At 39.6% G+C, this 22,316-nt stretch overlaps 1 protein-coding gene and 1 pseudogene across 4 annotated transcripts in view; one reads left to right on the top strand and one right to left on the bottom strand.

The window, feature by feature from the left end:
- The window catches only part of PPM1B (protein phosphatase, Mg2+/Mn2+ dependent 1B), an 89,053-nt gene that overhangs the window by 34,940 nt on the left and 31,797 nt on the right, over positions 1-22,316 (top strand). The window lies entirely within an intron of this gene.
- LOC106701215 (small nuclear ribonucleoprotein E-like) lies at positions 5,437-8,622 on the bottom strand (annotated as a pseudogene).

The following is a 22,316-nucleotide window of genomic DNA, read 5'->3' as shown; positions in this document are numbered from 1 at the left end:
CAGAGAGTGTTCCTGCATACCCCTTGACCAGTTTCCTCTCTGTCAACTTCTTATGTTACTGTGGTCTAAACTAAGAAACCAACATTGGTGCTGTTCTACCAGCTAAGCTCCAGACTTGATTTAGATTTCACCAGCTTTTCTAGTAATTGCGTTTTTCTTTGCCAGGATCCTGTCTGGGTGCCACATTACATTTAGTACCCTTGCCTTTTGGGTCCCCATACAGTTATAGGAATATTGTTGATTTTAAAAAGGAAGGAAAAGGTTTTTTTAATGCATTAAGCACTTAAGCCTTAAGTTTAAGAAGCTGCTCTCTAGTCTACTTTGGTTTGAATCCTGATTGCCACCTAAGTTGTATTGTATGAATATACTAGGTATCTGACTTTTCTCAATTGTAAAATAAGAATATTGATAGTACTAACTTTACTGCCTAGTTATTTGATTTAAATGATATAGTACTGTCAGTCTCTTAATATAGAGCCTGACAGAGCTCACAAAAAAATTAAGCATTTTTGTTATTGCTGTTTAGTTTTTTAGTCAGAACACCTGGAGAAGGAAATGGCAACCCACTCCAGTACTCTTGCCTAGAGAATCCTGTGGACAGAGGAGCCTGGTGGGCTGCTGTCCATAGGGTTGCGCAGAGTTGGACATGACTGAAGTGACTTAGCAGCAGTAGGCAAAACACCATACTTGTCTTTAGAAACCCTTGAGGAAAATCTTGTCCATGGGCCTGAGGCCTCCCTGATACATCTTCTGTTTGATAGGAAGCAGATGGGATTGACAGATTATGCTGTTGTTGAATAGACTCACCAAGATCCACATGCCCCCTCTAAGAAAACTGTGCCAAATGTAGAAAGGAGAGGGGGAATTTTGCAGTATACGAATGTCCTTTGTTGAAATTTTATGACTTGTTTTCTTTAAAGATTTTTGGCTAGAGGTCGCTTTGAAAATTGTTTGCCTTTTTGATATTTGTTATTTTTGAGAGTAGAATTTCAATGAGTTAATGTTTGTGAAGCATTTGAAACAGTGCCTGTCACAGAATGAGTGTTACGGAAGTATTTACTTATTCTTTGGTGCCTCAAATAAGATAAAAACATTATAATTGCTTGTTATAAGAAGCCTCTGTATCTAAAGTTAACTTTATATATAATAAGAGGTGAGAGGACCATTAACCCTCTTAGATTAGTCACCTGGTTGTCCCTGAGAGGATTTTGTTGCTGACCAAAGAAAGCGCTCTGCAGTCTGCCCCCTCAAACTGTTGAGACAGCAAAAGATTCTTACCTTTGGCCATGAGGCTGATAAAAGTGTGAGTGATATTTAGCATTTGTAATCATGAAGGAGTAAAGGCAAAATGAAATGGCTCAGGAATTTTTTTTTTCTACATGTCTTGCACTTTAAATATCATTATGATAAAAAAATATAAATTTAGTTGCTCTTAATTTTGATAGAACACAGAGAGAGACAGCATTGTTAGTTTTAAAACATTTTGGTGATGGAAATTTTCATACATACAGAAAAGTAGAAATAAAGTATAAATTGAGCATCCATGTATCAGGTTGGCCAGAAAGTTTGTTCCGTTATGGGATATGTTGTTCAATAAAGTTCTTGGTGAAAATGAAAAATAGGTTTTTTATTTTTACTTAAAACTGAACAAACTTTTTGGCCAACCCAATACCTGTTACGCTCCTTCAATAAATACTGACATAGAGCCAATTAAATGTAGTATTTTTAGATTGCTGTGGACTGGCATAACATCATCAGTCTGACAACAACTATATTCATTTTGGGATATTTTCCCTTATATGTACAGATTTTATGCTATTCCATGAGTACAATTTTTTTATTGTTTATGTCTCTAAATAGTAAGCATCATTTTAATGGGGAATTACATTTTATCTTTTATCCCTCTCAGATTCCCCTTCTTCTTTGTTTATTTGCTCCTCTTTCCATATTCCGTTTTGACTTTAGCTTAGGAAGGGCACTCGGTTTTTCTGTTGCAGTAGACGCCAAGATAATGATGCATCTTGGGTTTTGTGTATTTGTAAACAAAGACACCCTCTAGTACAGAGTTGTCTTTTCCTCTTTAATTTTGGTGGTGAGTAGTGCATGTAAACTGTTAAATGACTGAAGGACAGCTGCGCTCCAGTTTTTAATTTAATTTCATCCTTTCTTTCAGCTTCTGTAATGAATAACAATTTTTAAAGAAATATTGTAATGTGAACTAGACACCTGGTAGGTCTACCCTCAGGAATAGATAAACATGCCGTTTCTTCTTTTACAAGGACTCAGGATTCACTATCAGCCCTGCTCAAACTTAATGTGTGTGTGTGTGTGTGTGAGTCACTTCAGTTCAGTTCAGTTGCTCAGTCGTGTCCGACTCTTTGTGACCCCCATGAACTGCAGCACACCAGGCCTCCCTGTCCATCACCAAGTCCCAAACTCATGTCCATTGAGTTGGTGATGCCATCCAACCATCTCATCCTCTGTCGTCCCCTTCTTCTCCTGCCCTCAATCTTTCCCAACATCACGGTCTTTTCAAATGAGTCAACTCTTCACATCAGATGGCCAAAGTATTGGAGTTTCAGCTTCAACATCAGTCCTTCCAGTGAACACCCAGGACTGATCTCCTTTAGGATGGACTGGTTGGATCTCCTTGCAGTCCAAGGGACTCTCAAGAGTCTTCTCCAGCGCCACAGTTCAAAAGCATCAATTCTTCTGCACTCAGCTTTCTTTATAGTCCAACTCTCACATCCACGCATGACTACTGGAAAAACCATAGCCTTGACTAGATGGACCTTTGTTGACAAAGTAATGTCTCTGCTTTTTAATATGCTATCTAGGTTGGTCATAACTTTCCTTCCAAGGAGTAAGCGTCTTTTAATTTCATGGCTGCAGTCACCATCTGCAGTGATTTTGGAGCCCAGAAAAATAAAGTCAGCCACTGTTTCCACTGTTTCCCCATCTATTTGCCACAAAGTGATGGGACTGGATGCCATGATCTTAGTTTTCTGAATGTTGAGTTTTAAGCCAACTTTTTCACTCTCCTCTTTCACTTTCAAGGCTCTTTAGTTCTTTTTCCCTTTCTGCCATAAGGGTGGTGTCATCTGCATATCTGAGGTTATTGATATTTCTCCTGGCAAGCTTGATTCCAGCTTGTGCTTCTTCAAGCCCAACGTTTCTCATGATGTACTCTGCATATAAGTTATATAAGCAGAATGACAATATACAGCCTTGACGTATTCCTTTTCCTATTTGGAACCAGTCTGTTGTTCCATGTCCAGTTCTAACTGTTGCTTCCTGACCTGCATATAGTCGCTGCTGCTGCTGCTGCTAAGTCGCTTCAGTCGTGTCCGACTCTGTGCGACCCCATAGACGGCAGCCCACCAGGCTCCCCTGTCCCTGGGATTCTCCAGGCCAGAACACTGGAGTGGGTTGCCAATTCCTTCTCCAATGCAGAAAGTCGCTCAGTTGCTAGTCATGTCCAATCCTTTGCGACAACATGGACTGTGGCCGGCCTGGCTCCTCTGTCCAAGGAATTCTCTAGGCAGGAATACTAGAGTAGGTTGTCTTTCCCTTCTCCAGGGGATCTTTCCAACCCAGGTATAGAACCCAAGTCCTCCACATTGCAGGCAGATTCTTTACTGTCTGAACCACCAGGGAAGCCCTGGGACTTATTTCCTCTTCTCTAGTCTAAGTGGTCCCAGCTTCTTCAGATGTTTGTTACCTGATGTATTTTTTCCAGTTGCCTGCTGTTCTCATCTTTTACTTGAGATATATTTTAATTTTGTCAATGTTCCTCTTAAGTGTGGTCCTTAGAATGAAATTTGTTGCTGTATACGTTTGATAAATCACAGTGCTGAACCTTATATCAATCTGGACTATTGTATTTTTTAGCTTTACTGAGCTTGAGTTGGAAACTGTGGTTCAGCCATTTTCAGTTGCAGTAGGCCTCCCATAATGTGAGCATTATCCAATGCAGATTATTTCTGGTAAGTCAGCTACTTCATTTGGTGCTCACTTGCTCATTCATTCATTCCATACGTATTTATGGGCTTCCCTAGTGGCTCAGTTGGTAAAGAATTGGCTTGCAGTGCAGGAGGCCTGGGTTCAATCCCTGGGTTGGGAAGATCCCTTGGAGAAGGAAATGGCAACCCACTCCAGTACTCTTGTTTGGAGAATTCCATGGACAGAGGCGTGGTATGGGCTGCAGTCCATGGAGCTGCAAAGAGTTGGATACGACTGTGCACCTAACTTTCACTTTTTTCCGTACATATTTATGGAGTGCTTACTGTGTACCATGCGTAGTTGTAGTCATTTTGGCATTGTGTAAGACAGATGTGTTTCTCTTCTCTTGGATCTTACATTCTGGCTGATATCAATAAAGTAAAGAACTGGATGAAAAACCGTTTCAGCAAGCTGTGAGTAAAAGAAAACTGAAAAATGAACTGTGATAGTATTCGGGGTTCTCAGGAAAGGTCTCTTTGAGTTAAACTGCTGGGCTGAGATCTAAATGTCAAGGAGCCAGCCATGCAGGTATGCGGGTGGAGAAATAAGGGTTATTCCAGGAAGAGGAAGAAGTAAAAACAAAAGTCCAGAGATAGGGAACAAGCTTGACATGTTGAGTGAAAAGATAAGTCCACAGTGGCTAGAGAGCTTAAGTGATGGTGGAAGAGTTATAGGAAGTAAGATTGAAGAACTAAACAGGAGTCAGATCATAGAGGACTGTGGTCAGTTTTTCTTTAAATTTTCTTTAAATTCGGTGGGAAGTCAAGAGTGAAATGATTTCTTCATATGGAAGAAAGACCACTCTGGAGAATGAATTAGAGGCAAAAGTGGAAGAAGGACCACTGGTTATTGCAGTGGTCTACGCAGTGGACAGCGATCACTTTGCGATGGTGCAGCTACAGATGAGAGCTGTGGGATGGATTCAGGATACATTTGGAGATAAAATTGATTGGATTTGCTAGTGAATTAAATAGTGTGTTTGAGAGAAAGCAGAGTCAAGGTTCTGACAAACCGGTTTTTTTATTCATGTGAGGAAGTGGAGATTTGTTTAAACTCTGGAAGAAAAAAACCTCACATATTTTAAGTATTTACTATGGTGTGTGTTGTTGATGGTTAAGAGAATGGACTCTGGAGTTAGACTGCTTGGTAACAGTAGCTCTGCTACCTACCTTGGACAAGTTACTCAGCCATTCTTTGACTCGGTGCTCTCATCTATAAAGTGAGGATAGTAATAATATCCATCTTAAAAGTGTGTTGCAAAGATTAAGTGACTTGATTGATGTAGGTGTAGATAATACAGGCTCCAGCACCTACTCATATAAAGAATCTATATAAATGTTAGCTTTTATTATCTTAAAGGTCTTTGCAAGGGTAATATTGAGTCTACATAACGATAGCCATATGCTGGCTTTTTTTTTTTTTTTTTTAATAAAAACAGTCCCACAGCATTTATTGTAATCTGGTAATAACATAAGGGTGAGCAGAACAATATGAATACATGTTTTAGAACTACATCTCTAACAAAGGACACCTAAAAAAACCAATGGTATTGCCAAATAGTTTCTCACTTCATCTGTCACTTCTAGTTGGAGACACTTTGGAGCAGAGTAATGTTATCTCCTTTTAGCGTGATCCGACCCAGTTGTTTTCTTGACTTTGTTTTAGAATGAATCTCTGCTGCGTCATCTAATACGAGGTTCATATACTCATCAAAACCAATGATACAGCCCTCTGTCTGCATATTCACTTGCTCATAAAGGCGCACCCGAATCCGTGATCTATTTTGCAAGTATCTGAAGATGAGATTGATGGGCGCAGCATCACCTTCTGCACCTTCTGGCCCCGTTCGCCGTGCTGGACGCTCACAAGCACCACAGTGCTCCACAGGCTCCCCTGTGCTGACTGATGATACTAATAGCTATATAAGATACAGTTTTTCTCTCTAATTGAAGCTTTATATTTTTTGCCTTTCCCCAGGGACATCTGTAATTTTTTGTTTACTGCCATTGTGAAAATATGATAAAGATTATTTTGTGTTTTCCTGTAGCTCTGTGTTGCTAGCTAAAATCTGCTTAGGACTGCGTTTGTATCAAATCTCTTTCAGAGTATGCTATACTAGAATATCTTACACTGAAGAAATGTCTTGCAAGAGGTACCAGAAATGCTGGGGTTTTGCTAACATGCCTCATAATACAGCTTTTATATTCCTTTTTGGGAAGTATCTATTAATCCTATTTCTGTAAAATTATAAAATGCACCATGAGAATTTTTTCACCTTGTTTCTTACAGAAGTACAGTTCATTTAACTAGAATTTGATATTTTGATTTATAGCATAGTAAGTAATACTAAATATTTAGTCTTGTTCTAAATTCTTTCGAGAAAGGAACTTTTCTGTTAGTGGTATATACATCTCTTTATGAATTTATGATGTGTTTTGCCCTAGATTGGTGCTTTTAGAGATTATTAATTACATCCCAATTTTTTTAAAATCTTGCATCAAGTGTAGAGTCCATGCTTTTTATTTATTCTTTTTAATAGTAGGATTTACCAGTGGGTTTACTACTTCAAAGAAGTGCCAGTGTATTGAAACAAGCAGGATGTGTCTGCTGGGTGTTAATGGCTCTCTCCCCATGTCACTATGAGTGATTGTTTCTTTGTTTGCAGAGAGGAAAACCTTTGGGTATCACTATATTGATATTTCTAGTCAAAATTTATTTACATTTTTATAGATTATAGCTTTGATTACTAAAGGATTCGTTATAAAGGGATTTTCATAGTTGAAATAACATCCATGAAATGGTATTAAATTTAAGTATTTAATGTTCATTACATTTACATGGTTTAAAACAGAAAAGATACAGCATGGTATATAATGGAGATTCTCTCTTTAATTTCTGTCTACCAGCCTGTTGATTTCTCTTCCCCACAGGTATCAGTTCTCTGTATGCTTCCAGGAAATGAATATAAACATTTATGCAGGAATATATACATCTGTGCACTTGCCCACATGTGTATATATTCTTTTTTAAAAGTTGTAGGGTATTATGGTTTATATTTTATCTTTAAGTGTATATCATAATTCATCCCTATTAAATAAAATTTGCTGTTGTTCAGTTGCTCAGAAAATATTTTTTAGGCACTGTAAGTTTCTTGGTTCTTTTAAAGTCTAGATTGATATGTATACGCAAATATGTAGTTTTCTAGGGTTTCTGTTACATAAGGATTTCATAGATCTTTTCAATAAAATATGGCACATGGTTCTGATGTTGTTATTCAGTCACTCAGTCATGTCCAGCTCTTTGCGACCCCATGGACTGCAGCATGCCAAGCTTCCCTGTCCTTCACCATCTTCTGCAGCTTGCTCAAACTCATGTCCATTGAGTCGGTGATGCCATCCAACCATCTCGTCCTCTGTTGTCCCCTTCTCCTGCCTTCAGTCTTTCCCAGCATCAGTCTTTTCTAATGAGTCGGCTCTTTGCATCAAGTGGCCAAAGTATTGGAGCTTCAGAGTATTAGAACTGATAATAAAATTATCAGTTGCCAAATGAGTGATACTAAAATTGTTTTGTCTGTTTTACCATTGCCACTATATGTCTGTCCCTCTACCTACCATCCAGTTAACTATTCATCTGTCCATCCACCATCTACCATTTGTACATTTAGGAGTAAACCTGTAGGTAGAATTTTAGAATGTGGTTGAAGAGTATGTGCAACTGTAATTTTTGGTAGACTTTATTAAATTGCCTTCTGGTGAGGTTGTACCACTCTCTTGATACCAGCAATGTATGTTCCTGCATCATGTCGTCAAGAGAATGATTATCAAACCTTTGACCTTTGCCAGTCTGACACGTGAAAAATTATCTTAGTGTAGTCTTAATTTTCATTTCTTTTATGAATGTGAAGTTGTACATAGTTTAAGATCCATTTCTGGGGGGTTTTTTGGTCCATTTATCTATCATGGTGTTCATCTTCTTACTGATTTATGGGACCCTTTTAATATTAGGGAAATTAGTTCATGATATGTAATATAATTTTTTATTTCTTATCCATGTAGTGTGCTATTGTTTTACTTTGTTTCTTTAATATATTTTCTTTTCTTTTTTAGTTAAAATAACTAGTTTATCTACAATCAAATAGTTCTAAAAGCTCCTCTCGGAGAAGATTCCCCGGAACCAACCGTTTTGAACTCTTGTAGCTGATTCCTTTGGAATTTATCTTCAAATTTCTAAACAGCTGTGCTTCTTGATTTTTCTTTCTTCTTTTTTTTTTTTTTTAGTTTTAGGAATTATCTGTCCCATTACAGAAGAAGAGATTTAACCACTGTACTACCCCAAACACATATATTCCCTACACACCCTTCTCCCTTCACCTTCTGTTCTTCCTCATCTCTTCCAGATAGGATTACTTATTTCCAGGACAATTTCTTGTTTTCCTTGGAGTTCTTAAATTTCGTTTGGTGTGCTAATCATTAATTTAACCCCCAGCTTTCCCCCATTTGAGACCGACACCATTCTAATTCTTGGGGTTTTGTATGAAAACTTTTTTCTCACTGAAAGCACAAAGGCTCTACCTATCAATTTTGCATAATGTGCCTTTTTAAGTCTTCTATTTTCATCCATCGTGCTTGGCACAGAGTAGACCCCTTCAGTCTTGAAAATCATGCCATTCAGTTTGGAAATTTTCTTAGATTATTTAAAAAAATTATTTCCTCTCTTCAATTTTCTGTTTTCTCTTACTCCTGTTTTTGACTCCTAAACCTCCTGGACTGATCGTGTACTGTTTTACCATGTCTGCCTTGTGCTGTAATTTCTGGGAGTTTCCTTCAACATTTATCTTTGCAACTTTCTCTTTTATGATTATGTTTTTACTTTACAGGAGCTCTTTGTTCCTCTGAATGTTCTGTTTTTCCTTTTAATAACATCTTGTTATTTCATGGATTCAAAAATCTTATCTTTCTGAAAGGAGTTTGCTCACTTGTTTCCTTCCTCTCGTCTTTCCTTAAATTTTCTTTCCCTAACCTCATCCCTTTTTCTTCCAAGCTGCCCTTTTCTGCTTGTTTTGCTTGCAAATCCCCTACCCCCCACCCCCACCCCCACCCCCCGCCACCCTTCTATTAGGGGACTTCTGTGTTTGGCCGTGGGCTTTCTGCTTATATTTTAAAGTGGGCATTGAATAGCTGATTGGAAGCTCTGTGCTTGTCCATGGAACTTATTGGCTGTGGGCTTCACTCCAGGGTAATCTGACTGACCTGTTTGTGTGAGTAACCTCCAATATTAGCACCTTTTGGTCTTCCTTTAGGGCTGGTGATATTATAAAGAGTAGAAAAACTCTTCTCATCTTTTTAAGAGGGTATAAATTTGATTGCCATCGCTTTGAAAATCAGGTGTCTGGAAAAGATTTTCAGTTCAGTCACTCAGTTGTGTATTATGTCAAAACTTTCACTTAATTTTATGTTTTTTAAATCTCACTTTCAGCCTTTATCTCTCTGCCTGGTTTTCTTCAATACCAAAAGTCTTGTTTACTTTCTTCAGAAATATTATTATTTAATACAAGTGAAGTGAAGTGAAAGTCTCCCAGTTGTGTCTGGACTCTTTGCGACCCTATGAACTATACAGTCCATGGAATTCTCCAGGACAGAATACTGGAGTGGGTAGCCTTTCCCTTCTCCAGGGGATCTTCCCAACCCAGGAATCAAACCCAGGTCTCCCGCTTTGCAGGCGGATTCTTTACCAGCTGAGCCACAAGGGAAGCCTTTAATATAAGGCCTATCATAAAAAATATGTAGTTAATTGTCTTGTGTGAGAGACGCTGCTTCCAGGAGTTCAGAAGGATGATAAGTGATTTGGAGAGTTTTATAAAATTTCATTTAAGGGGATATGCTTGACTTGAAGGTTGTTTCTTTTCTAAGTTGGAGTAGACAATATGGTGGCTGTTACTTTGGGAACCTTGGGGAACAGGCCCACAAAACTTGTAACTTTCATTCAGAAATCAAGAAATCTGGTCAAAATTCTTAAATTTTTTTTCTTCTTTCTTTTCATGAATCATTTGCTGTGCATGAGATATGAACTTGGCTGGTGGTACTGTTCTTTTATGAACTATACTTTGATCTTACTGTGTCATATTTAATCTTTTAGCTGTTAGTAGCTGGTAATTCACTTACTAATCAGACTTCAAAAGCAGAGTTTCAGAGCAGGAAGAGATGCTCAATATTATTGTATATAACTTTTTTCCTAAGAAAACAGGTAAGTGGAAGAGCCAGAAATCAAACCCAATGTTCAGGCATTCTTTTTCTTGTTTCCTATAGTTCATTGTCTTGATATGTTTACTGCATGTGTATGTATCTTGAGTACAAGTTCAGTTCAGTTCAGTCACTCAGTTGTGTCTGACTCTTTGCGACCCCATGGACTGCAGCACGCCAGGCCTCCCTGTCCATCACCAACTCTGAGTTTACTCAAACTCATGCCCATTGAGTCTGTGATGCCATCCAACTATCTCATCCTCTGTTGTCCCCTTCTCCTCCCGCCTTCAACCTTTCCCAGCACCAGGGTCTTTTCCAATGAGTTAGTTCTTCGCAGCAGGTGGCCAAAGTATTGGAATTTCAGCTTCGACATCAGTCCTTCCAATGAATATTCAGGACTGATTTCCTTTAGTAAAAGTTCGTATGCTTTTATTTTTTAGCAGAAAATATTTCATTTTTCAGGCACGGTAAGTTTCTTGGTTCTTTTAAAGTCTAGATTGATGTGTATACTCAGATGTGTAGTTTTCTAGAATTTCTGTTGCATGAGGATTTCATAGATCATTTCAATAAAATGTGGCACTTGGTTCTAATGTTGTCGTTCAGTCACTCAGTCATGTCCAGCTTTTTGAGACCCCATGGACAGCAGCATGCCAGGCTTCCATGTCCTTCACCATCTCCTGAAGCTTGCTCAAACCTATGTCCATTGAGTCGGAGTCAGTAATGCTATCCAACCATCTCGTTCTGTGTCATCCCCTTCTCCTCCTGCCTACAATCTTTCTGAGCATCAGAGTCTTTTCAAATGAGTCGGTTCTTCGCATCATGTGGCCAAAATATTGGAACTTCAGTTTCGGCATCAGTCCTTCCAGTGAATATTCAGGACTGATTTCCTGTAGGATTGATTGGTTTTATCTCCTTGCAGTCCACAGGACTCTCAATAGCCTTCTCTAACACCACAGTTTGAAAGCATCAATTCCTCGGCGCTCAGCCTTCTTTCTGGTCCAACTCTCACATCCATACACGACTACTGGAAAAGCTGTAGCTTTGACTAGACGGACCTTTGCTGGCAAAGTAATGGCTTTTTAATACTTTGTCTAGGTCCTAATAATCTCTAACAGATATTTTTGTAATTCATATGAGAAACTTCATGGCCAAGCCTTTCAGATGATCCTATTAAATGAACCTTAATAATTAAAATGACTATGAGTATGTGTGAGTAAACTGTTACTTCTTAAAAAAAAAAAAAGTCTATGCAGGTAGTGGCCAGTGTTCTCATTTGCAGTTCTTTTTCTTAAACCAAAATTCCTTTCCCCTTTGGGAGACTGTCCATTTTTATTATTGCCCCTCAATAATAACTTAAGGGAGACAGAGATCATTCAGCTTATCTTTAACGCCCTCTATAGAACTTGAACTTGAGACTTTTTGCCCTTAATTTGACATGAGATAATTGAGGTAAAACAGTCAGCAAAAACAAGACCAGCTGACTGTGGCTCAGATCATGAATTCCTTATTGCCAAATTTAGACTTAAGTTGAAGTAAGTGGGGAAAACCACTAGACCATTCAGTATGACCTAAATCAAATCCCTTATGATTATATAGTGGAAGTGAGAAATAGATTTAAGGCACTAGATCTGATAGAGTGCCTGATGAACTATGAGCAGAGGTTGGTGACATTGTATAGGAGATAGGGATCAAGACCATCCCCAAGAAAAAGAAATGCAAAAAGGCAAAATGGCTGTCTGAGGAGGCCTTACAAATAGCTGTGAAAAGAAGAGAAGCAAAAAGCAAAGGAGAAAAGGAATGATATACCCATTTGAATGCACAGTTCCAAAGAATAGCAAGGAGAGATAAGAAAGCCTTCCTCAGTAATCATTGCAAAGAAATAGAGGAAAACAAGAGAATGGGAAAGACTAGAGATCACTTCAAGAAAATTAGAGATACCAAGGGAACATTTCATGCAAAGATGGGCTCTATAAAGGACAGAAATGGTATGGACCTAACAGAACCAGAAGATATTAAGAAGAGGTGGCAAGAATACACAGAACTGTACAGAAGATCTTCACGACCCAGGTAATCACGATGGGGTGATCACTCACCTAGAGCCAGACATCACTGCGAAGAAAGCTAGTGGAGTTGATGGAATTGCAGTTGAGCTATTTCAAATCCTGAAAGATGATGCTGTGAAAGTGCTGCACCCAATATGCCCGCAAATTTGGAAAACTCAGCAGTGGCCACAGGACTGGAAAAGGTCAGTTTTCATTCCAATCCCAAAGAAAGGCAATGCCAAAGAATGCTCAAACTACCGCACAATCGCACTCATCTCACATGCTACTTAAAGTAATGCTCAAAATTCTCCAAGCCAGGCTTCAGCAGTACGTGAACCGCGAACTTGCAGATGTTCAAGCTGGTTTTAGAAAAGGCAGAGGAACCAGAGGTCAAATTGCACTGGATGATCGAAAAAGCAAGAGAGTTCCAGAAAAACATCTATTTCTGCTTTATTGACTATGCCAAAGCCTTTGACTATGTGGATCACAATAAACTGTGGAAAATTCTGAAAGAGATGGGAATACCAGACCACCTGACCTGCCTCTTGAGAAACTTATATGCAGGTCAAGAAGCAACAGTTAGAGCTGAACATGGAACAACAGACTGGTTCCAAATAGGACAAGGAGTACGTCAAGGCTGTATATTGTCACCCTGCTTATTTAACGTCTGTGCAGAGTGCATCATGAGAAATGCTGGGCTGGAAAAAGCACAAGCTGCACTTCAGATATGCAGATGACACCAACTTCATGGCAGAAAGTGAAGAACTAAAGAGCCTCTTGATGAAAGTGAAAGAGGAGAGTGAAGAAGTTGGCTTAAAGCTCAACATTCAGAAAACTAAGATCATGGCATCCAGTCCCATCACTTAGTGGCAAATAGATGGGGGAACAGTGGAAACCATGGCTGACTTTATTTTTCTGGGCTCCAAAATCACTGCAGAAATTGCAGCCATGAAATTAAAAGACACTTGGGCTTCCCTTGTGGCTCAGCTGGTAAAAGAATCTGCCTGCAATGCGGGAGACCTCCTGTGTTCCATCCCTGGGTTGGGAAGATCCCCTGGAGAAGGGAAAGGCTACCCACTCCAGTATTCTGGCCTAGAGAATTCCATGGACTGTACAGTCCATGGGGTCGCAAAGAGTCGGACACGACTGAGTGACTTTCGCTTTACTCCTTGGAAGGAAAGTTATGATCAACGTGCTGCTGCTGCTAAGTCACTTCAGTCGTGTCTGACTCTGTGCGACCCCAGAGACGGCAGCCCACCAGGCTCCCCCATCCCTGGGATTCTCCAGGCAAGAACACTTGAGTGGGTTTGCCATTTCCTTCTCCAGTGCATGAAAGTGAAAAGTGAAAGTGAAGTCGCTCAGTCGTGTCCAACCCTCAGCAACCCCGTGGACTGCAGCCTTCCAGGCTCCTCTGTCCATGGGATTTTCCAGGCAACCTAGACAGCATATTAAAAGCAGAAACATTACTTTGTCAATAAAAGTCTGTCTAGTCAAGGCTATGGTTTTTCCAGTAGTCATGTATGGATGTGAGAGTGGGCCTATAAAGAAAGCTGAGCACCAAAGCATTGATACTTTTGAACTGTGGTGCTGGAGAAGACTCTTGAGAGTCCCTTGGACTGCAAGGAGATCCAACCAGTCCATCCTAAAGGAGATCAGTCCTGGGTGTTCATTGGAAGGACTGATATTGAAGCTGAAACTCCAATACTTTACTTTGGCCACCTCATGCAAAGAGCTGACTCATTTGAAAAGACCCTGATACTGGGAAAGATTGAGGGCAGAAGGAGAAAGGGAGGACAGAGAATGAGATGGTTGGATGGCATCAGCGTTGGGATGGACGTGAGTTTGAGTAGGCTCCAGGAGTTGGTGATGCACGGGGAGGCCTGGTGTGCTACAGTCTGTGGGGTTGCAAAGCGTTGGACGCGACTGAGCAACAGAACTGAATTGAGGTAAGAACTTGCAAACTTTATTAAAGGTTGAGGAAATCTGAAGGGAAACAAGCATAGAGCACCGTGTGTGTGTGTGTGTGTGTGTGTGTGTGTGTGTGTGTGTGTGAATGTCCGACTCTTGTGACCCCATGGACTGTAGCATTACAGGCTCCTCTGTTCATGGAGTTCTCCAGGCAAGAAAACTGGAGTGAGTTTCCATGCCTTCCTCAAGGGGATCTTCCCAACCCAGGAATCAAACCCAGGTTTCCCGCATTGCAGGCAGATTCTTTACTGTCTGAGCCAGGGAAGCCGAAGGGCTATTGATTATGCAAAGTAGATTGTGCTAAGTGCTCAGTGTATGGTAAGGAACTTAGTATTAATAAAGTTTAGTAGAGCACCACGAGGAAAGGATTTCTGGAAAAGAGGACTGAAATCTGAGTTTTCAGGAAGGATGGGAGGTAATGAAGGAGGGCACAGTTTTAAAAATAATTCATTGTCTAAATTAAGGTAGACTAAATAGTCCTTTTGAATTTACACTATATTAGAATCAGTACACATGTTCAGTTTAATAGTTTTTTCTTCATTTTTATATTACTAAGGTACTTTTTATTTGAAAAAATGAAGCTATATGCTTTGATGACCTATTATTGTTGCTTATTGTGCTGTCACTTGTTTATAAATACGTAATCTGGTCCGACTTGATTGTAAACTGAGGGCAGCTCCAATGTAAGTAGGTCCCTCTTACTTTATTGATGAGAACAAGTCAGCCTCAGTCTACCAGGAAAGGCAAGGGAGCTGGAGTACTAAATTCAAAATAATTTTTAAAACATAATGCTTCAGACAGTTTTTCTTGTTCTTTGTCAGTTTATCATCAAAATAGGTTAGTAGCCAAGTGCATTATATTTACTGTTCTTAGGAGTAGTAGAGAATTTTATACAGGGAACCTTACATGGTTTATAAGTGGAAATTAACCTTTTTTCTTCTGTAGCAACTATGAATTCATTTCTTTAGATGAAGTTATATTCCCTAGATATGTTTAGGGCGAAAGGGAGAAAAGGACCTCTATTATATGGATCAGTTGACTTAAGGAATAGAGATGACTTTGAGTGAGCTAAAGGGGTGTTTCGAAAACAGGAATCTAATACTCAGTTTTGAAAGTGTTTTATCTGGTCATGAGTAGTATTAGTATCTTCTTAGTATGTACCTTTACCTGCATTTGACCTTATTTTGAACTTTATAGTAGTAATATTTTAGTTTGAATATTTAAACAGCCCATTAGGTTTCTTTCAACTGAATTTTGGCTTGTTATATATAAAGATTGCCCACCCTCTACCCTCAGCCCTTTCAGTGTTGATTTGTAAGCAGACTCAGAGGTATCAGAGTTTTTTAATGTGGAGGCTTATTCTAGAAAATAATGTCAGCTCTAGATCTGCTTGTCTAAATTTTAGGCCTCTAGGATTTTTGTCCAGATTTTTTGTTCTCAGTGGAAAGCATTTTCAGTCTGGTTTGCTGTTTGCCTAGGCAAGAAGGACAAGGCCATCCTTGAATTCCCATATCTGTGATTCTAAGTAGGCAATAGATATCTCAGTAGGAAATAATGTTGTTATTAGGATTTTTGTGCTTCTACTTTACTCTGTGAAATACTTGTGTACACACACATGCACATCAATTCTGCTCTTACTCTTTGGTTTTGTATATGCTGGCTAATTCCTTCTCCCACTTCTTTTACTTCTCATCTTAGGCTTCTTCCTTTGCAAAAATTTTAAGTACATGTAACTTTTGATGCTTCTTCTTGACATACCTATACTCATCCCCTTAGACTCCCTGTATCACCACGTGCCTTCATAACAGTGCACTGGCCTTTATCTTCCACCAGACTATACTTTCCTGTAGGGAAGAGGTCATCATATTCCTACTACCCAGAACAGTGCCTAGCTTGTAGTAGGCACTTCGGAAATGCTTGAATGAGTGACTATTGGGTTGGCCAGAAAGTTTGCTTGACTTAGTTTCTGTATCCAGTACTACTGTTAAAGTACTTTTAAAGTATTCAATACATTATGAATATGTATTATTTATTGCTGCATTTGATGCATTGACTGTGAATGAAAAATTTTAAAATCAGTCCAGAATTAAAAGCTATATAATATATATATAAACACATGTGAAACCTTTTAAGTGATTTTTAAAATGTGGTTAAAGTGATTTAAGGGCTTCCCTGGTGGCTCAGAGGTTAAAGCGTCTGCCTGCAATGTGGTAGACCTGGGTTCGATCCCTGGGTCGGGAAGATCCCCTGGAGAAGGAAGTGGCAACCCACTCCAGTATTCTTGCCTGGAGAATCCCATGGACGGAGCAGCCTGGTCGGCTACAGTCCATGGGGTTGCAAAGAGTCGGACACGACCGAGCGACTTCACTTCACTTTTAAAGTGATTTAAGGAAATTACTTAAATAAAAAAGATAGCCAGTAGTTCCATCTTCTGTGTATGAGAAGTCTTTAAAATACTATTTCTCAGGTGCTTACTTTATAGTACAGTTACTCTGTACCATTGGTTAAGCAAGTAAATAATAACATTATGCTGCTTTGGGTTCAGTAGTGTATTTTTCCTCAAAGAAGACAATGGAAAAAGACAGATGTGCAGAGAGCATTGTTTATTCAGTCTTCAGACGATGCTTGCTATACATATATTCTTAGTCTTGTAAAAACTTAGGCTTGCAGAGTGGTATAGATCAAGTGATCTCTATAAGGACTATACAGGACCATCCATCAGTATTAATTTTTAAAGATTGAACCTCGATTGTCTTTCACCCTGAGAAAGGCAAATTACCTTTAATATAGTGATAATACAGTGATTGACATTGGCTTCCCTATGCTGTTATTATTTCATATGGGCTGGTGAGGGAACCTAAGGAATGGTAAAATTTTTACTTCCTCGGTTGTATTCGTTGTTGTACCACGTTGAGGTTTACATGTGATTACATTGATATCATGGATCTAGTTTTAGCTAAACTGTCTTCCAAAAATAAGCAAGTGATTGTAAAAGATTCCTATCAAGAAATTAGATTGATTGTGATTATGATAAAGCACAAGCAAGCACACAACATAAAAAATGTTAGAACTCTTAATCCCAATATGGGCTCTTAATATGGGGTAAAAAATATAATATCATCCCATCTCAAATATCAATCTCTCAAAATTTGAGATTGTCCAAGATTATTTGAAACAAGTGACTGTTTACTGTTGAAACTGTAGCTTGTGTAAGTGTACATACAGTGTGCTTGATAGGTGGCTAAGTGATAGCATAAAATCAGCAAATTAGCAAGACGTTTTAAAAAATGTGCATTGAGGATAAAAACTAAGCTTTATGAAGTTTTCCCCCAGAAGTGTTTGATCGAGCCATACAACTTTGAATACGGTCCTACAGAATTTCTCTAAATTTAATTGTAGATGTTTACAAGGCCCTTTGAGGTTTCTTGTTCAGTAGGAAAAGATAGAAAGCGTGCCACTGGGGAAACACTAGGTTTTCAGGCCTTGGTCAAAATGACTGAAATAATGCATAGAATATATGGCCAAAAATTAAAATACATTCCTTTGTCATCAGATGTCTTTGAAACATGTAGTAAACAGTGCCAAGTTGATGAAAACAGTATGAGACCAATTATATGTGGGAGCTCTACTTTAAGATTGACTAAAATAAAACATTTTCCCTTACTCTTTGCTAAGTTTTGTCTTTTGGTGGGGAGTGAAGAGTTATAGCAAAGAGATGCTGGACAAAAGTATATTCTCAACAGTAAATATTTCTTTCATAAAAATTAGCCTTTTATGGAAGAAAAATCATAGGCACTTAAGGTGAAAATGGTTCACTGCATCCTTCCTAGGAAAATTACTGCAGCAGAGAAATTGAACCAGGAGTTCAGAGCTGTTAGGGTCATCAGTGTAGTTAATTTTATGAAAACAAGACCTTTAACTTTAAAATCCAGGGAGCTGTTTACAGCAGTGATACCAAAATATGCAGATGCTCAAGTCCCTTATATAGAATGGTGTGGTATTTGCATATAACCTATGCACAACCTCCCCTTCCTGTATACTTTAAATCAGCTCTAGATTACCTAATACAATATAAATGCCATGTAAAAGTTGCTGGTGCTTGGCATATTCGAGTTTGCTGTTTGGAACTTCCTGAAATTCCACCCCACCTCCGCTAGTATTTTCAACTTGTGGTTGGTTGAACCTGAAGACGTGGAAGCAGCTGATACTGAGGGCTTACTGTGAATGAATGAAATGAGAAATGACCAAGAAGTTACAGTCTGCCACATACAGTTTTGTATGATGATTATCTCATAGCAAAGATTTTTGCTTTTGAAGAGTTAGAGAACTTAAAATAGTAATTACTAATTGCTATGCAGATATTTTTGGATAAAAGAAAATACACACTCTTAATCATGCTATTTCAGGATGACGTTTGCTTACTAAGAAAGTAAACTTTTTTTTAGAGAGAGAGTACTGTTAGCAAAAGAACAGTTAGGAAACAAATGTTTGGAGATGGTTTGTTTTGTGATTTTTGTTGAGGGGGGGAAAAAGATAATATATATTAAATGAACTTTAAGAACTTTGAAATTTAGGTATATCTTCTAGGAAAATTTGCACCATGATTTTTTCTTTTTTTAAACAGCACTGTTTCATACTTTTAAATGAGAAATAACTCAAATAGTCGTTGACAGTGGAAGGGGTGGAATAAGCATACAGTGGCATATCGGTTCAGTTCAGTCGCTCAGTCGTGTCCGACTCTTTGCGACCCCATGAATCGCAGCACACCAGGCTTTCCTGTCCATCACCAACTCCAGGAGTTCATCCAAACTCATGTCCATCGAGTTGATGATGCCATCCAGCCACCTCATCCTCTGTCGTCCCCTTCTTCTCCTGCCCCCAATCCCTCCCAGCATCAGAGTCTTTTCCAATGAGTCAACTCTTCACATGAGGTGGCCAAAGTATTGGAGTTTCAGCTTTAGCATCATTCCTTCCAAAGAAATCCCAGGGCTGATCTCCTTCAGAATGGACTAGCTGGATCTCCTTGCAGTCCATGGGACTCTCAAGAGTCTTCTCCAACACCACAGTTCAAAAGCATCAACAGTCCAACTCTCACATCCATATATGACCACTGGAAAAACCATACATAGCCTTGACTAGACGGATCTTTGTTGGCAAAGTAATGTCTCTGCTTTTGAATATGCTATCTAAGTTGGTTATAACTTTCCTTCCAAGGAGTAAGGGTCTTTTAATTTCAAGGCTGCAGTCACCATCTGGAGTGATTTTGGAGCCCCCCAAAATAAAGTCTGACACTGTTTCCCCATCTATTTCTCATGAATTGATAGGACCAGATGTCATGATCTTAGTTTTCTGAATGTTGAGCTTTAAGCCAACTTTTTCACTCTCCTTTTTGACTTTCATCAAGAGGCTTTTCAGTTCCTCTTCACTCCATAAGGGTGGTGTCATCTGCATATCTGAGGTTATTGATACTTCTCCCAGCACTCTTGATTCCAGCTTGTCCTTCTTCCAGCCCAGCGTTTCTCATGATGTACTCTGCATAGAAGTTAAATAAGCAGGGTGACAATATACAGCCTTGATGTACTCCTTTTCCTATTTGGAACCAGTCTGTTGTTCCGTGTCCAGTTCTAACTGTTGCTTCCTGACCTGCATATAGATTTCTCAAGAGGCAGGTCAGGTGGTCTGGTATTCCGATCTATTTTAGAATTTTCCACAGTTTATTGTGATCCACACAGTCAAAGGCTTTGGCATAGTCAATAAAGCAGAAATAGATGTTTTTCTGGAACTCTCTTGCTTTTTCCATGATCCAGAGTGAATGAGTTACAGCTCTCTCCATCAATGTGAATGAAATGCAGTGTTGAGCTGGAAATAAGAGTACTAGAGTAATATGTAGGGGTTAATAGTCAGCTGCCTGTTGCTCTGGCTAAGCCATGAGAAAATCACCATGGGAAAAAATAAAAGCAAAATATAGCAATATCAGATCAGATCAGATCAGTCGCTCAGTCATGTCCGACTCTTTGCGACCCCATGAATCGCAGCACGCCAGGCCTCCCTGTCCATCACCGACTCCCAGAGTTCACTGAGACTCAGATCCATCAAATCAGTGATGCCATCCAGCCATCTCATCCTCTGTCGTCCTCTTCTCCTCATGCCCCCAATCCCTCCCAGCATTAGAGTCCTTTCCAGTGAGTCAGCTCTTCGCATGAGGTGGCCAAAGTACTGGAGTTTCAGCTTTAGCGTCATTCCTTCCAAAGAAATCCCAGACCCAAATAAAAGTACATTGGGTTGATCAGTTGGGGTTGTCATACGCTGCTAAGCTAAGGAAAAGCATAGTGTGGACCTTGGAATGCTGGGTCAGCGCAAGTTCAGAACACTGCTTGTGCATACACTAAGATGTTTTCCCAAGGCATATGTGGGTCTATGACCTCCAGCGAAGGATAGCCCTTGTACAAGAAAATAGCAGACAGTTTAAAGTAATCAATAAAATGGGAGATGTGACCAGGGACACAGGAGGCTGACTTCATCGTAGCACAACAGATACTTTCTGCTTGCCAAGACACTAAGAGTGATGTGGCTCCGAGGAACAGGGCTCTTGACCCAAGAGGTCTTGACTCCCTGGTCCCATCTTTAAAACTTTAATTCTGTCTCTAGTTTCTTTTCCCCAAACTGTACGTTGACCACTTTCCATCCCTACCGATGTGCTGGCTGCAGCAATGGCGCCCAACGTGGGGCATGAAAGTGATGGATTGAAGCGGTGCATGATCCTGAAGAATAGTAGGGTGAGGCCTCTGAAAATCCCCCTTTGCGGTAAATAACACTCTCTTAGGCATTGAAACCAGGATTATATATGGGAAATTCAGAAAGCTCAAAACTGTACTGGCCGTATATATGCCTCTTAAGGCACCTTTTTAAAGAGGAGTGGGGGGTACAAAAATAAGCCAGGGCTAGCTGTTGGAGCTTTTACAAACCATTGAGAAACATTGCTTATGGTTCCTTTCTCTCGGTACTTTTAGATTTAGGAACTTGGGAGAAGGTAGGTAGTAAATTAGAGAAACTTCTTTGCAAGGGAGTGCCCTTGCCTGTATCTGTCTGGTCAATTTGGACACTGAAAAAATCTATTTTAGAACCTCTTCAGACCCCAGAAAGCTCAGAGGGAGTGAGGATGAAGGTGAAACCCCATTAAAGGGAAAACTTGAATATGCAAAGCCTGAGGGGAGAGAGCAAAAAACGTGGGAGGCTCTTAAAGCTACAGTTCCTTCTGCACTTTTGGGCAGGACGAATTTCCTTTACCTCCACTTCCTCCTCCTGTCTTAAAGGCTGGAGTGACTCAAGCTTTTCCTTCCTTGCCATGGACAACGGTTCTGTCACCTCTCCAGAAAGGTATTTGGTGGGCTCGACAGGAGGGTGACTTGGAGGCTATGACTATGACATTTCCAATGACAATACATGAATGAGTAGCTCCTTGGAAAGATCCTAATAATTCTAATGGGGTGTATGAGGCTGTACACAGATTCCCTTCAAAATACTAAAGGAACTTAGGCAAGCTGTTCAGAGTTATGGAGTAAATTCTCCTTTTACTTTGGGAATAGTGCAGGGACTAGCTGAGGGTCCCTGTTTGATTGTGGTTGCTCATGACCAAGTCAGATAGATCCCTTTAGATCAGTTGATAGGCAGTGGAAATTGGGGGACGACTCAACATCAAGTGCTTGTGGAAGATCAGGCTATAGAACAGGTGAGGTGATACTGCATAAGAGCCTGGGAGAAAATAGAGGTTAAAGGACAGGCTTTCTTTACTTTAAGAGATCTCACCTCCCCAAAGAGACAATCCCTACTGGGACAACATTACCCCTTTTAGCAGAGCCAATTCGAACACTGGTTTAAATTTTAGATAAGAAACTATGACTACAAAAAGGAGAGATGACGTTTTTGATATTGAATGGCCATGATATTCTTTAGACTCCAGAGAAAACTGGTTAAAGTGAAGTCTTTTTTGAAATTGCAAAACCGGTTCTTCTTGCATGTGGAATTAAAAAAAAATGTTGGCTTGTTAAAATACTTTTTTTGGAGC

The sequence above is a fragment of the Bos mutus genome, chromosome 11 (genome assembly GCF_027580195.1).
Source record: "Bos mutus isolate GX-2022 chromosome 11, NWIPB_WYAK_1.1, whole genome shotgun sequence".
NCBI lineage: Eukaryota > Metazoa > Chordata > Mammalia > Artiodactyla > Bovidae > Bos > Bos mutus.
Note: the sequence above shows the minus strand (reverse complement) of the source record. Positions and strands in the feature narration are given on the sequence as shown.